We start from the raw sequence: 14,419 nt of genomic DNA, 5'->3' as shown, positions 1-14,419 counted from the left end.
TAAATGGACAAAACAGAGCAAGGCAAGCACAGACATATACAAACATGCACATGCATGCTCAGGCATATAAGTAGCGCCTAATTGAAATATTATGAGTGACCAGGGAGGTTTTGGTTCTGCACTGGTATTCGTCTCTCTGCTCCCACTTTTCCTGAGAAAACTCTGTTTCACACAGACAGACCGTGTCCGTTCCCTCTCCTTTGCGTGGAAGTCATCATTAACGTCAGACTCAAAGGGAGACACATACAAACACACACACACCCACCACATGATGATGAAAGACGAGGTAAATATTATTCTTAAGTGCAGGTGTGAGGAGTAGCAGTGAAGTGATAACAGGGGAGGTCATTAGCAACCCAGCAGGGTTTGAGGCCGACCCTGAAGCCCAACGTGTTTCTGGCCTTTCAACCGAAAAGGTACAGTCTTCAGTCAGGGCAGAGGGAGGAAAGGTACGCACTGACAGGCTGATGATATACAGGCAGATGATATCAATCTGTCTGATATAAAACATATTCATTAGGGTGTTTCGTGGTTATTCTATCGGTGTGAAAATCACACTCGTCAGTTGGAGGTTAAATCTTTTTTGACATGTAAAATTATTGAGGGAATTCAGCAGACGAAGACATTTTGCAGTGTCGTTTGGTTGTCGATCATGGAGCTAACATTGCAGTACATTTAAGGGCGTGTGCGTGTGAGAGAGATAAATGTTCACATATGATTGTGCCTTCAGAATGACTCTCTTTCTTCTTTCTTCAGTGACTTCAATCCTAGAGGACTCAAGTGAAAATCTTCAGCCAATTGTGCATTTTCCAGTGTAAAACCACTTTCAAAGGACCAATCCTAAAGTACATTTGCAAAGTCAGTGAGAGTCAGATGCCGCTTCTCACCGAGCCTGCTACCTGAGTTGAACCTGATGTAGTGGCGAGACCCAGCTACACATTAAGATCTGGCCCAGAGTCACAGGCTGACAAAGCAATGACTGCTGCGGAGATTAAAAAACACACCGTTTAGCAGCTGCTGACCCCAGTCTGAGCTAGATGAGGGGTTTCTAAGCAACAAAGCATGGCACACATTGCATGTCGGACTAGAGTCCAGAGCTGCGCTCCACCACCATCACCACCAAAGATAAGGGATGAGGGGGATCAAAGATAGTCTCACGCAGCAGAGTGTTACTACTGCTTTAATGTGTTTGCATTGGGTAACGCACACAAATATTTCATGTTCTGACATTATTATGGTAGCTAGATATCAGAGTTGTATCCTCCATGAGTTTTCTCAGTCTCCCCTGAATTTGATTTAAGTTTTCAGGCAATATAATGCTGTTTTCAGCGAACCTAATTGGTTAAATATATTTTCCTGTGGAGGTGGTCTGCCATGATGCTTTTCTGGTCTTTAAATCCAATTTGAGCTCTTGGCGTAAAAACTTCAAACAACATAAATAAATACAAACAGTAAATCCAAGTTATCACAATAGATGTGTTTCAGATGTAAACTGGACACAGGCAGATAATGTTGAAGTAATGGTTTTATGCTTTTTAGGGATTTTGCTGCCACATGTGTTACACATTTTAGAATGGTGCACGCTTACATGTTACGTAAGGAATAGTTTGACATTTTGGAAAATATGGTTATTTGCTTTATTATTATTTATTTACTTTATAGAGTGAAGGTAAAGCCAGCAAACAGTTAGCTTAGCTGAAAGACTTGAAGCAGGGAGAAACAGGTAGTCTGGTTCTGCCCAAAGGTAACAAACCTCTAAAGGTCACTGATTATCACTTTTGGACAGAGCCAAGCTAGCTGTTTCCTCCTGTGTCCATTCTTTTCGCTACACTTATTAACTTTTTTCAACTGAAAGCAGCTAACGCCTGCTCTAAAAGTCGCCAGATGTTGCTAGATGCCGTCAAACGCCGATTTGCATGTCAGTGATGTCATAACGTAACTACCATATTTACATATAGCTATCCAATGCTGTAAAAAAAAAGGTAAAAACTAAGGTAAAACTAGAAATAACAAAAATGTTACAAAAACAAAGGGGAAGTAGTTTTCCCGCACAAACAATGGGGTTCAGTGTTCGGTCATTTAGGCACATTTACAGCTCATTCAGGCTTCTTTCTGGCTGCTGATTGGTGGACTGAACGTGTTACCCCCCCCTGAACACAGTCAGTCCAGGAGCCACAGCCACATGAGAGCAAATTCACTGAGAAATTCTAGCATCTCTCCTCAAAGGAGAGGCAAAAAAAGAAAATCTGAAAAAAAAAAAAAAAATGGACAAAAAGTCACTGAAGGGGGCTTAAAAGTTGCCAGATTTTAATTTGATTTAAAATGTGAAATAAAGTATCAGAAATTTCCTGTGCCTTACGAATATGTATTATTGTTTTCTTGTGGAGAAGCCAAACTCAATAACAGTAAGCAAAGCTTAGCTCCCCTCTACCCTGCGTATAGTATAACAGAGCACTAACACCCCACTGTTTGCTGTCACACCATTTCCTACAGGTCAGCCAAGAACAAGTCCAGTTTACAGGCTGGGGTGTTTTGGACCTACAGTACCCTCCTCTTGATAAATTAGATAAAAACGTTGTGTTAGGCTGACAACTGCGTAGCTCAGAAACCGTCATTTTCATTGATGGAATGCAAAATAAATCAAAACAAATCCACAATACTGGTGGCCAAAATTCTCTCAGAAAGCCCTGCAGCCAAAAATGAGCCAAGACAACCAAACAATGGTCATATAAAGTCCAGCTCTGTGCCCCTGGATGATCCAAAAGAATGACTTAAAGGGATACAGTGGGATTCAGCTGTGTCTGCTCAGTTTCAAATATGTATATGTGAGACAGAAAGAGGGAACTGATCAACCTCATTTCCAGCTGTTTTCACTTAAATAAAGGCCCTGATAATCCTACTTTTCGCTATCTGGCCACGAAAAAAAAGCAGACAGATAAAATTACCTACAAGCTGGTGAACACTGTGAAGCATTTAGATGCTAAGGAGCAAGATATATTTTTGTGAGTTGGTGAGGACCGAAATAGAGCTGAAAGACAAGTGAATATTGGACTTGCATTTGTCAGGTGGCCAGAAATACAACTCTAAATGAATGCTAATTTTTCTTCTTAGCCTCCAAGTGGCCAAAGAAGGAAAAACAAACAAACAAAAAAACAAAAAAACACTTAGTTGTAATGGGCCAGAGTTTTTACCTGTTGTTAGTATTCCCAACATCACAAGGTCTTAAGCAGCTTCACAATCAGCTCTGGATACGACCTAAAACTAAAACAGCTGAGAGAAAATCCAATGAAGACTGTATATGTGGCCACTGCTGTTCCCATCTATCACAGCCTGAGAGATAATGAGTTTTAAAAAAATGCACATGTATATTATGTATATTATGTCAGAGACAGAGGATAAAGAGAAATAAATAGAGGGACCACACATCATTTTGGGGACAGATTTCCTTTTAAACAGCACTATCTATGATAGCTCCTACCCAGACCTACCCACAGGGATCAGGAATGGGCGGCTGTGATGTTAGTTGCCACTCATACATACACAAACACACATGCAAATAGGAAATAAATTTGATTTGAGATGGAAAGTCTATGCAACTAAGCTCTCAGTTTTTGTTCAATATCTGTCTCATATAAAATGCCTTGAGATCATTTACAAGTAAAATAGATTATAAACTTAAGAGTCAATTTCTGCATTAGTTATAAAATATAGTTATTAAATGGCAAAGACATAATTACTGTATTACTGTATTACATCTGGATGGCATGCACAAGTGGACTGTTAACCATGCCACATTTAAACTGTTAAAGAGAACTGTAATTAAATCTTACGCCTGCTGTGATATTCTAACATTAGCTCTGAATGGGATTAGGCAAAGAATAAAGCTGAGCATGATTCATTTTTACAAGCAGTAGGCACAAGCTCTTATCCACATTCTAGCATTTATCCTCTCTTTTTCATACATGGTTTAAGAAGAAATTAGTCCAAGATGGTCCAGGTAATTGCACAATTGTACCATTCAACTATTTGACACAGTAGAAATACGTCCAACTGCCTGAGTGTTCCCCCCCGAAAATTACCTCTGGGGTTGCTCCAAGTGACAAGCCCACAGAGAATTATTAATGCTTTCAGCAAAAACGCCCTGATAAAGTCACTGTGCACTTCTTGCACAGCACCAAAATACAGACAAACAAAGGTAGCAGCTAGCTGGTGAACATAGAGGAATATTTTTCTGCTTAAGAGTCAGATATTTCCCTCGGGAGTTGGTGGAGACCAAAACAGAGCTAAAGGAGAATGAATATTGGATTTAGGTGATCAAGAACATGATTGAATAAATGCTAAATTTGCTCCATGTCCCCTAGAGGTGAACATAGGCTGTTGTCTGCTAGCATTTTTGCCAAAAATTTTATACTGTAATGGGACAAGTCGGTACTGTGTTTACAGCTTGTTGTACTACCCTCAAGTGGCCAAAACATTAATTACGGCAGATTTAAGTTAAAGTTAAAAGTCAAGTCAAATCTTAGCATGGAAATATCAAAGGACTTGATGGATGCCAGATTATCCATGGAATTCCTAAAATATTCTGATCGCAAAGCTGATAAAATCTAGAAATCCTATTTGTCTAATTCTGCGATTGTGTGTTGCACTTGCCTTATCTGTCTCATATGACTGTTTTTCTTGTGTGGGATCTGTTTTTTATTAGTCTCAAACCAATAGGAAAGCATCAAATTAAATCCTGCCATGATTGTGTACATGTAAGACAAGCCTGCCGATTGCCTACAGTGTTCATTAGGCCAGAATAAGGACTGAAGGTTCTGGTTTAGTCATCTGGACCCCCTACAACTACTCTGGTGTTTTTGGTCCAACTTGTAAATTAGAAATGATTACTATGTAATGTATGACATAAAGTACTACTGACAAATAGGGCACAGTTGGAGACCATCAAGCTCAAATACAAAATATTGTGTATTAAATCTAAAAGAACCTATCCCTACCCACTTACAGACACACACTACACCTAGTTAAACACATATAAATTCCCCTTCAGACTTTCAATGAGTTGCCCCAGATCCCATGCTGACACTGTTTGACAATTAATTTCTAAGTAGAAGCATTTAAACTGGCTAATAAGAAACATTCCCCAAACAACACACACACACACACACACAAGCACATCCAGATTCTTAAGTGACAACAGATGCTGCATCGCTGGCTTTATACCAAGGAGTATTTAAGCTTTGATGTTGACTGTTTGTCGGGTGGGTGGCAATGAAAGATGGAAAACGCTCTTCACAAATTGATCAATGGGTTAGTTCAGGCAAGACATAATTACATCCTTTTTCTTACTCCACTAACCTCCACCTAACCACATTGTTAAGAAATAAACACAAGAGCTGGTGTTTAACTTTGAGATAGTATAGCATAGTGAGCGAGGATGAGCGTATGGCTTGCTGCATCTCCTCTGTTTTCAATCTTTCTCCTCACAGGTTTCTATGAAACAGACCAGCTGTAACATTCCCATCATGTCCTCTTCCTCTCCTCGTCCACTCCACTGTGGAGGATTCTCATCCCATCCCCTAAGGCAGATCTTGTATGATAAGACTTGTTAGTTTCAAGTTTTAACCCCATCTTGTGGCTTTGTGTGCTCTTCTACCCCAGCCAACTTCCTCCTCCTTTGGACCCTTTGAACGCTTTAGCTCTCCATCCCTACTTGTCTTCATTTGCGTTATCGCTGACCATTCCCCTTTTCTGTCTCCTGTCCAGCTTCATCCATCTCTTTATCTTCCACTCTTTCAGTCCTTGTCATTCCTCCCTCTTCCCCCAATAACATGCAACCTTCAGAGCTCTTGCACTGTGCATTTGTCACTGACATTTTGGACAGAGTTGCTATGGCTTTTCCTGTCATACTGCATGGTTGATTGAAACCTTCTGTGGTCAGAGATCCATATTGCTGACAATATTTTACTGTAACACTTACAGCTGAATTGGTACTTCCTCCAAATAAAGACCTGGGTGGCCTGGTATGCAGTACGCTGAATGGTAAAGTGGTGACTGTTTCTAGGTCATTAACTGGGGTATATAATATGTTCCTGTAATATTATTGATTTGCAATGTTGCATAAGCAGTGTGAAATAATTAAAAGTTGTTTAAAAAAGTAAAAAAGGCCTTCTCAATTTAAAAACAACATGAAAAGCATCTGGGACTAAGGTAATATTAAGATAGTAGGCGCAGCTGACATGAAAATATAATTTCCTTTTGTACTTGTTTGCCAGCCAAACACACACAATAGTGTGAGATGTACCTTTATTTAAACGAAAAAAAAACATGGTCTACTATCAAGGCAGTTTGGAAGCAATAGCTGTCTGTAGAAGTAAATTCTGTACTTATTCCAAGAATTTCATTTGTGCCTGATTTTACAGAAGAATCAATCAATACGGATAAGATACAAGAGGGTTAATAAGATGTTTGATAGAGGGGTCAGGGACAATTTCATGGCAAAAAAAAGTTGTTATAATTAGCTTGCGTTACAGGACATATTTATGTGTGTGTGTGTGTGTGTATCTATGTATTTCAGTGTACAATTACTGGCTATAATAGAATATTTTCTCTCTCTCTCTCTCTCCTTTATTGACAAGCAAATGCAAACTGACTCAGAAATAACCTGGGACCTTGACTTGAATTCAGAGGTAGTACTGAAATTGGTGTTTTTGTTCATGCAAGTCTAAACAGGTCAATGTTATGTTTTAATATTGTTTGGATCCCACCTGATATCAAGGCCACTTTTCCAGAGCTACTATTGTAGCAAGGCACCATGCAATGAGTAATTGAGAAAAAAAAAAAAAAAACACTCACAGAACCACACACAGCCCATTTTGTCTGTCAGAGCAGTCGTGAGTGGTTATCAGGATTGGAGGGATCTCAAGCCCTCCCTCATTACGATCAATCCATCTAAATGACTCCATCTCAGCCCTGTCTCTCCATCGCAGCTGTTGCTCATCCATTCTATCCACACGTTTTATCTCCCATCAGGTCATATCAACATCTCTCTCTCTAGCTTCCTCCTTCTCTTTAATTCCTTTGTTTACAACCACTCATCTGCATGCTTTTTCCCCCCATTTTCTTCACCATTCAGCCATTCCTTTCCACTCTTCTCTCAATTCTTAGCTCAATCTCTCTGCATCTCCCACTCATTCATGTGCATCTCTCCCCATCTCACCTCACCTTTCTCCCTCTTGATGAGACTGCTCCATGACTAAGTGAGCCCCGGTGTGATGGATAGCCTAATGGGAATGGATGAAGCATTAAAACCATAATTCACGGGGACATAATGTTCCAAAGATTTCATTGAGATCAACTCAAGATGGTCCTGTATGTGTGTTAGAATGTGAGATTATCTATGTTAATTCACATGTTAATGAATGGGATTCAGTCTCTACAAAGTGTTTATTTGTGGGGGCATGGACACACAATTTATGCTTCGATTAAAATCTGTAGCGGTTCAGTATCCCTTTATGAAATAACATTATGAGGATCTTCATTTTGCCTTAGTTTCACTGTGACCCAAATGCTATTAGATTTAGCACAGCAAATTCTACGTCTTGACGAGGCAACCTTGCCATCCTCCACTTCCACCATTTTCATTTCATTTAGATACATAAATGATGTGTGATATATGTTTAAATTTCCATCTGTCTGTCTGTCTATATGTCTTACTTTCTAGTCTCAAAGCACTTACCATTATAATATAAGGCTAGGGAGCCATGTCAACTTAAAACTAGCTGGGGGGAGGTAGCCACAACTAGCCTAGCTAAACTATATTTCCTCGTTTTTGTAACTGAAAAATATAAATTCTGATCAACCAAAACCTTTCTCATCCCACATATCTATATGAGGCAGTAGCTAGATTCAGTCATAATGGAGAAGGAACAGCTTAACTAGTCCTGCTAAAAAGTAATTAGCTCAACAGAGTAACAGTAATGCTAACTGCCGTCAAAGCTTTTCCATCTAGTGGAATTCATGCAATTTGGTGTCGTTTTCACATATTTAAATGGCAGAGAACTTTTAAGGCATTATATACGGTTTATGCAAACAATTCAAGGTAAAATAGCCTAATGAGACTTAAAATGGAAGTGTTTCAGCCTTTCTATCTCTTACTCAGTTTGCTAGCTAGCATCAAAATGAATATTATTTTTCACAACTTCACTGTTTTTGTAGTGACAACTCTTTGCCATTTTAGGGCAGTGATACTATATGGGACAACTTCCAAATGCAGCAATACAAAGGTAAAACTAAAATCACATTGACACACACTAACTCAAACAACTCTTTATCAGTGAACTTAAGTCCTCTGAAAGGCTACACACTAATGAGCTCAAATCAGTGACCATGTTACCACCTCCAGAACCGGACACAAGGGGCCTATACTATGTGTACACATGCCCAAACACACATACACATGTATAAATGCACACAAAGGATACCCCCCAGGGTGAAGAAGTGGAAAGTGGAAAACTGCACCCAGGTGCTGGTGTCAGGGAAAGGAAACTGACAACTGAGTGTATGAGGTGCCAGAGGTCATGTTGCATGTGTTCCACATGAAACCTAATGTAAGTACAGATTTGCAAAACCATATGCAGGATTTTTTAAGACTGTTGACATGTTTTTCTCTGCTCTTTTTCTCAAACACACACAGACATTAACAGCCCTATCATTTTGCAAAGAAGGGGCACGTGCATGCACGGCAGTACATGTTGTACTGCAACACACAGTACATCTTGATGATGTAGCCATCCCAAAAGAACTCACTTGTTTATATTTTTCATTAGGTGGGAAGGTAGCAACAGTGGGGCAATTGGGTGCCTGGGTGGACTTCCTGATATACAACACACAACAAGGGCAATGCAAGAACAGCTGTGGAAAAAGCAGCTGTTTCCAATATGTGTTTCAACCATAAAAAGTTTTGTATTACCTAATCTGACTGCAAAACAAGAGAGGTGCCTCCTAGTCATGCACACACATTCACTTGCTCACTCTCTGCAGTTAGAAATCACATATGAAGCGGATTACAGGCCTTTATGGCTGAATCACGTGTGGAGCCACTGAAAACTTTTCTTACCAGAGGGGGCAAAGAGAATGGAAACAGACATGTTAGAGGAGCAAAGTTGACATGACCTGTTATTCAGGAAGCGGATTATTTTCCTGATGGCTTGCAGTTTAGTCGCTGTTGTGACAGGATCATTTAAAGAGTATGCATTAGCTCATTCATTGCCATCATCAGAACTTTAACAAACATCACAATCAATTCTGTTAAAATTATGCATTTAGTCATTATTTGTGCAGGAAGCAACAGTGGTTAAAAACACAGCACATTACAGAGTTCATCTGTCGATTTTCTAATTAATTGTGCCCAGGCTTCAAACAGGTTCTTGTGGTGTTTTACAAGAGACAGCTTGCTATGAATAATGGAATCTGGGTTGTGTAACAGGCAGCTCTCACATAGCAAACTGTATGTGTCATAGATGGATAGGAATAGCAAATTAGATGGTGAAATTTATAACAGGAGAGCTGCAGGGGAGAGCAGAGTCGGGGCATTTTTCATTCAAAAGGAGCTGATCAAATGGGGAACGGATGGGGAAGGTCGATAAGAGACAAACATGGCTCTGGACCTGCTTTGCTTAATGTTCCTTTTTTTTTTGGCTGTTAAATTGTCTGTGTAGAGTGGTTGGAAGGCTTGAACACACACTGAGCACCACATTCTCCAACCCTTTACCTGTCTACTTTTATCATTTGACTGATTGCAAGCATTTGAATTGGGAAACTGTTATTTCCCAAGTGCACCTTTGTCACTGTCATTATTTTTCTGTCTGAATCAGCCTCAGTCAATTGCACACAACTCCATTTCTTTTTTCTTTTTTTTCTTTTTTTAAATTGCAGTAAAGTTGAATTTTATGGTCAATAATAGATTTTTCTTGCCAATGAAGGAATTTCCTCTTTGGAATAGTTTGGTTGCTTTGATAGGCAGGTCAAGAGAGGTAAAACGATCCCATATCAAGAAAGAGGGACACCAGCCGTTTGTTTGTTTAATCTCCATGGAAATTAATGCATATCATTGTGTACACAATCAAAAGGGCCCATGGGTGAATCACTCTCCATGGCATCTGAGTTGCAATTAGGTCTTCCAGTTCTGAATGCAGAGCTTTGTTTGTTCTGGACCTGTCAGTTTGTGATTATGTCATTTTCAAGCACCTTTAGCCCGAGTGATTTGACCCACAAGTGAGTGAACACACACCAGGAGTTGGATTTAGTTGCCCTCCATGTCTTTAATGAATGTTGACTACAGCGGGACTTGTCTCACTCTTTGGTTTGTCAGATGTGGTTCATTCGAGTTCATCGTATTTCTAGCTCAAATTAGCAGAGCTAAACTTTGTTTTCACTTCAGAACAGTTCCCATGGGCTGTCTGTTGCCTGGATGCCTTGTTCTCCCAGAAACAGCATGAGGGGAGGCTGTAAAGCTATACTAACATCATCATTGTTATAATTATTATTAACCCACTGCAGTCTGTCACAGGCCAGTCTGAGCTGGGCACTTCTCACATTTCTCTCATTTGACAGTCTGAACAAACAGACCTTGAACAGATGGTCATAGATGAGAGCGGATGAGGGTGTTAAGTGTTTCGGACAGGCTTTAAAGGGGAATCTGGAGCAGTTCTGGTCTCTCTCTCTGCTCCTTCCACCCTACCCAGGAGGAAGGTTTAGATTGCTGTGTGGAGTGATGGGTCCCACTGCAAGAGACTGTACCACAGGGTGGATACTCCCCACCACTCCACTAGAATAACAAAATCACTATGGATGGCTTCAACATGGTGAAAACTGTCAGCAAGTTTGGCTTCTAAAAATATAATAAAAATAACTGACCTAATGTTTTTTTTTTCTACCCTTTCTTGAGCAAAACAATTGCTCTCATTTTTTTTTATTCTTTATTTTTTATTTTTACGGTTTTGTTTCTGTCTCTTTCATAACAATGGTCACATGGGACAGGGTTGGGTGACAAGTGGTACAGATGACGAAGAAACCCATTCACTATACCCAGACCAGAGGGAGGGGAGGCTGAATGTCACCTTCAAATCTAGGCAGCTGGATTGATTCAGGGCCTTCGGGGAGCAGAGGGAAATACCTTTCCCTGACAGGAGACACTAAACTAAACAAAGAGCGTTCCCCTGGGAGAGCATTTAACTGCAGCACGCTATGAATTATGGGCGCCAAGCAATTTCTTTTAACATCATACTTTGTTTTATATGAAAAAAAAAATGTGTTTATGTTTGAAATGTTCATTTCAATAAACGAAGCACTTAACCTTATATGAGATGTTTCCGCTGAATTTCCGGGACAAATCTAAAAATAGTGCAGCAGCTGATATGAAAATATATCCACACAGGTTTTTATTTAAGCACATAATTCATCACGTGAAGGATATTTCAGTGTCTGGTCAATTGTATGTTGTATTTTGATAATCAAGTGTTCAAGTAACAGCCATGTTTTTATAATACAGGGTCACCTTTATTTTTTTTATTCCACTATCTGTTTTTCAAGACTTAGTTTTGACTCTGACCATTAATACACAAAAATTATGTGCTGTATGCATGCAGTATGTGAGAAAGAGGAAGCCTGTTCAATATTTGCTCCATATGTATCCCACACTGTACCTGCATGCACAGATACAAATTATGTGAGATACTACACATTGTTTTAGAATGGGATGTTGGTCTGTTTTATGAGCAGATATTTGTTTAATGAAAGAATTCTGGGCAGCAGTCAAAACTCCTGTCAGCACAAAGCCCTGGCCACTTTTCACTTTCGCTCATATTGAGTTGTGTAACTGAAAGCAGACTCTGTTTAATATTTGGTTAATATTTACTCTCATGTTGTGACTGAAACACTGGAGCAGCCCGATGATACATAGTCTATTTCTGGACAGTCAACCAACCAACCAAGGCAGTTTGATTGTTCAAGACATTTCCATAAATAATCATACTGATACATCCCTCTAAAACTTGACTTGAAAAGATTGCCACTTGATTTATTTCTGCTTGGACCCCTCCTCTGCCAAAAGGATCTAATCCCATCTTCCTCTTCGGTCTGTCTTTATATGAAAAACCAAGTGCAATAATCCTTATGTGCTCTTTTTATTCTCCAGAAAGAGGCCACAAGGGGAACAATGTTAAGAGTTCTCCCTCTGGATATAAGAGCGTCATTAACTTTGCACAAGATCATTATTCTGTTGCATTCTATTACCCAATACACTTGCTATGTATATCCATCTTTCATTTCACCTCATACAAGTCTCACATGTAAATATGTTTCATGCATAAAAACAGCAGAATTCTTGTATGTGTGCATAAATCATCTCAGTGGGAAAAATTTTTCAATTATCTGGTGTTACTCATATCCAAGTTTCCAGATTTTCGCAATTCTGGGACAGCACTGAACATAAATTAAGATCCGATTATTATCCATGGCATGAATAGACACTAAAGGGAATTCTTCCTGCTGTGCACAGTAGTTGGAAGTCATTTAATTTAATCAAAAAACTGGACAATTTGATGTCTGACCAATGTCTACAGAGAGATACTGCACAGAATAAAACAAAACCACACCATAGTTTGGGAATGAAGTAAAACATTCCTTGTTTTTCTTCTTTTACACAGGAAAACATCACACGCTGACAGCTCTGCCTGTGAAATCAGAACCATCATCCATGCAATGAAGTTTCCTAATGAAAATCAACTAATCATGCTGTTTTCGCAAAGTCGGGTGCTGTATATACTATGCATGCATGACGGGGATGGATATGAATTGATGCATATCGCTATACATCCGAGTCATTGCTATGCTGAGCGATGGGGCCACACACTGGGTATTAAAAGTTGCTGGGTCATTAAGTGTCCACACAACAGTGGCAGTGTGGAATGCTCATCATGCTTGGGAGATAAGGGCTAAGACTCTACAGTACATGGAAAGTATATTTAGGTCCATAAGTATTTGGAAAGTGACACAATTTTTTTTTATTTCGCCTCTGTACACCAGCACGACGGATTTGAAACAAAGCCATCAAGATGTGATTGAAGTGTAGACTTTCAGCTTTAATTCAAGGGGGTTTGACAAATAATATCACATTAACCGTTTGGGAATTACAGCCATTTTTATAAATAGTCCCTCAGTTTCATGCCCAGGTGTGACCTGTTCCCTCATTATTTCATGAGAAATTAAGTGGATAAAAGCTCTGGAGTTGACTAAGTGTTGAATTTGCATTTGGTAGGTCTTCATAGGAACTTCGATCACATCTTGATGGCTTTGTTTCAAATCCATCGTGGTGGTGTACAGCGGCAAAATTACGGAAATTGTGTCACTGTCCAAATACTTTTGGACTTAACTGTATGCAAGCCTAAGACTGTGAATTCTATATGCTTACCTATTAATGTAATATTCGTATGGGAATGAGCAGAAGAGAAAGAGTGAGACCGAAAGAAGAAAGAAAAAAAGGAAGAAAGAAAATGCTGAATTTGAAAGTCTAATATGGTTTTCTCCTCCTTGGGAGTATTGATCGCAGGAAGCAAACAAACAGCCTTCTGGTCGGATGTGTGACAGGGCAACTTCCTCTCTTGTTATCCTTGGAGAGTTTTTTTGCTTGTCTGAGTCAGTGGTACTTGATCACTGTGACATGAGAGTATTGAATAGAAGCAGGATTTACTGAACGTGAGTTTGGTGCCTCGTTGTGACCACATCAATTCGGACCATAACGGGTAGTATGGTAGTCTACATATGGTAGTATGTAGTATGGATTCATCTTATATTGCACAGTGGGACATAAGGGTGGGAGGGCATTTATAATGCATCAGAAAATAGCAGCAATAAGAATCAAACCATATTTATGTAGACGGTGGAAATGCGATGGAGAGGCAGGTTTGGGTGACAATGTAAGCAAGCGAGAGGGACAGAAGATCCTTAGAATCCACTGAAACAGAACAAACAGTGGATGCCAAGTGGAATTAGGCTAATTTCTACTTTTAATAGGTAACCAAAAAAAACAGCAATAGTATTCTATACAACACTTAAAAGGCACTGAGCCTTTTAAGACTAACAAGTCCAAAAACGACTTTCTCTTCTTTTTCTAAATGGAAAAATATACACAGTAGTATTGTACCATAATGTGTATCCTTCCATTCTTCAGTCACAGTTGCACTTTAACTAAATATATGAACTAAATACAGACTGAGTGACCTCCACCTGGTCTTTGAGACTGGCCAACACCTGGCAAACGAGAGAAAATAGTCTCAGCTCAACCAACAACAGTGGTTAAAGACAAAGCAACAACTCTGCTACCCTGCAGTCTGGTAGGAACCAAAATAAATCTCAAATACTA

This window comes from Xiphias gladius, chromosome 24, assembly GCF_016859285.1.
Source record: "Xiphias gladius isolate SHS-SW01 ecotype Sanya breed wild chromosome 24, ASM1685928v1, whole genome shotgun sequence".
In the NCBI taxonomy this organism is placed as follows: domain Eukaryota; kingdom Metazoa; phylum Chordata; class Actinopteri; order Istiophoriformes; family Xiphiidae; genus Xiphias; species Xiphias gladius.
The sequence above is the reverse complement of the archived record's forward strand: the minus strand, read 5'-3'. Positions refer to the sequence as shown.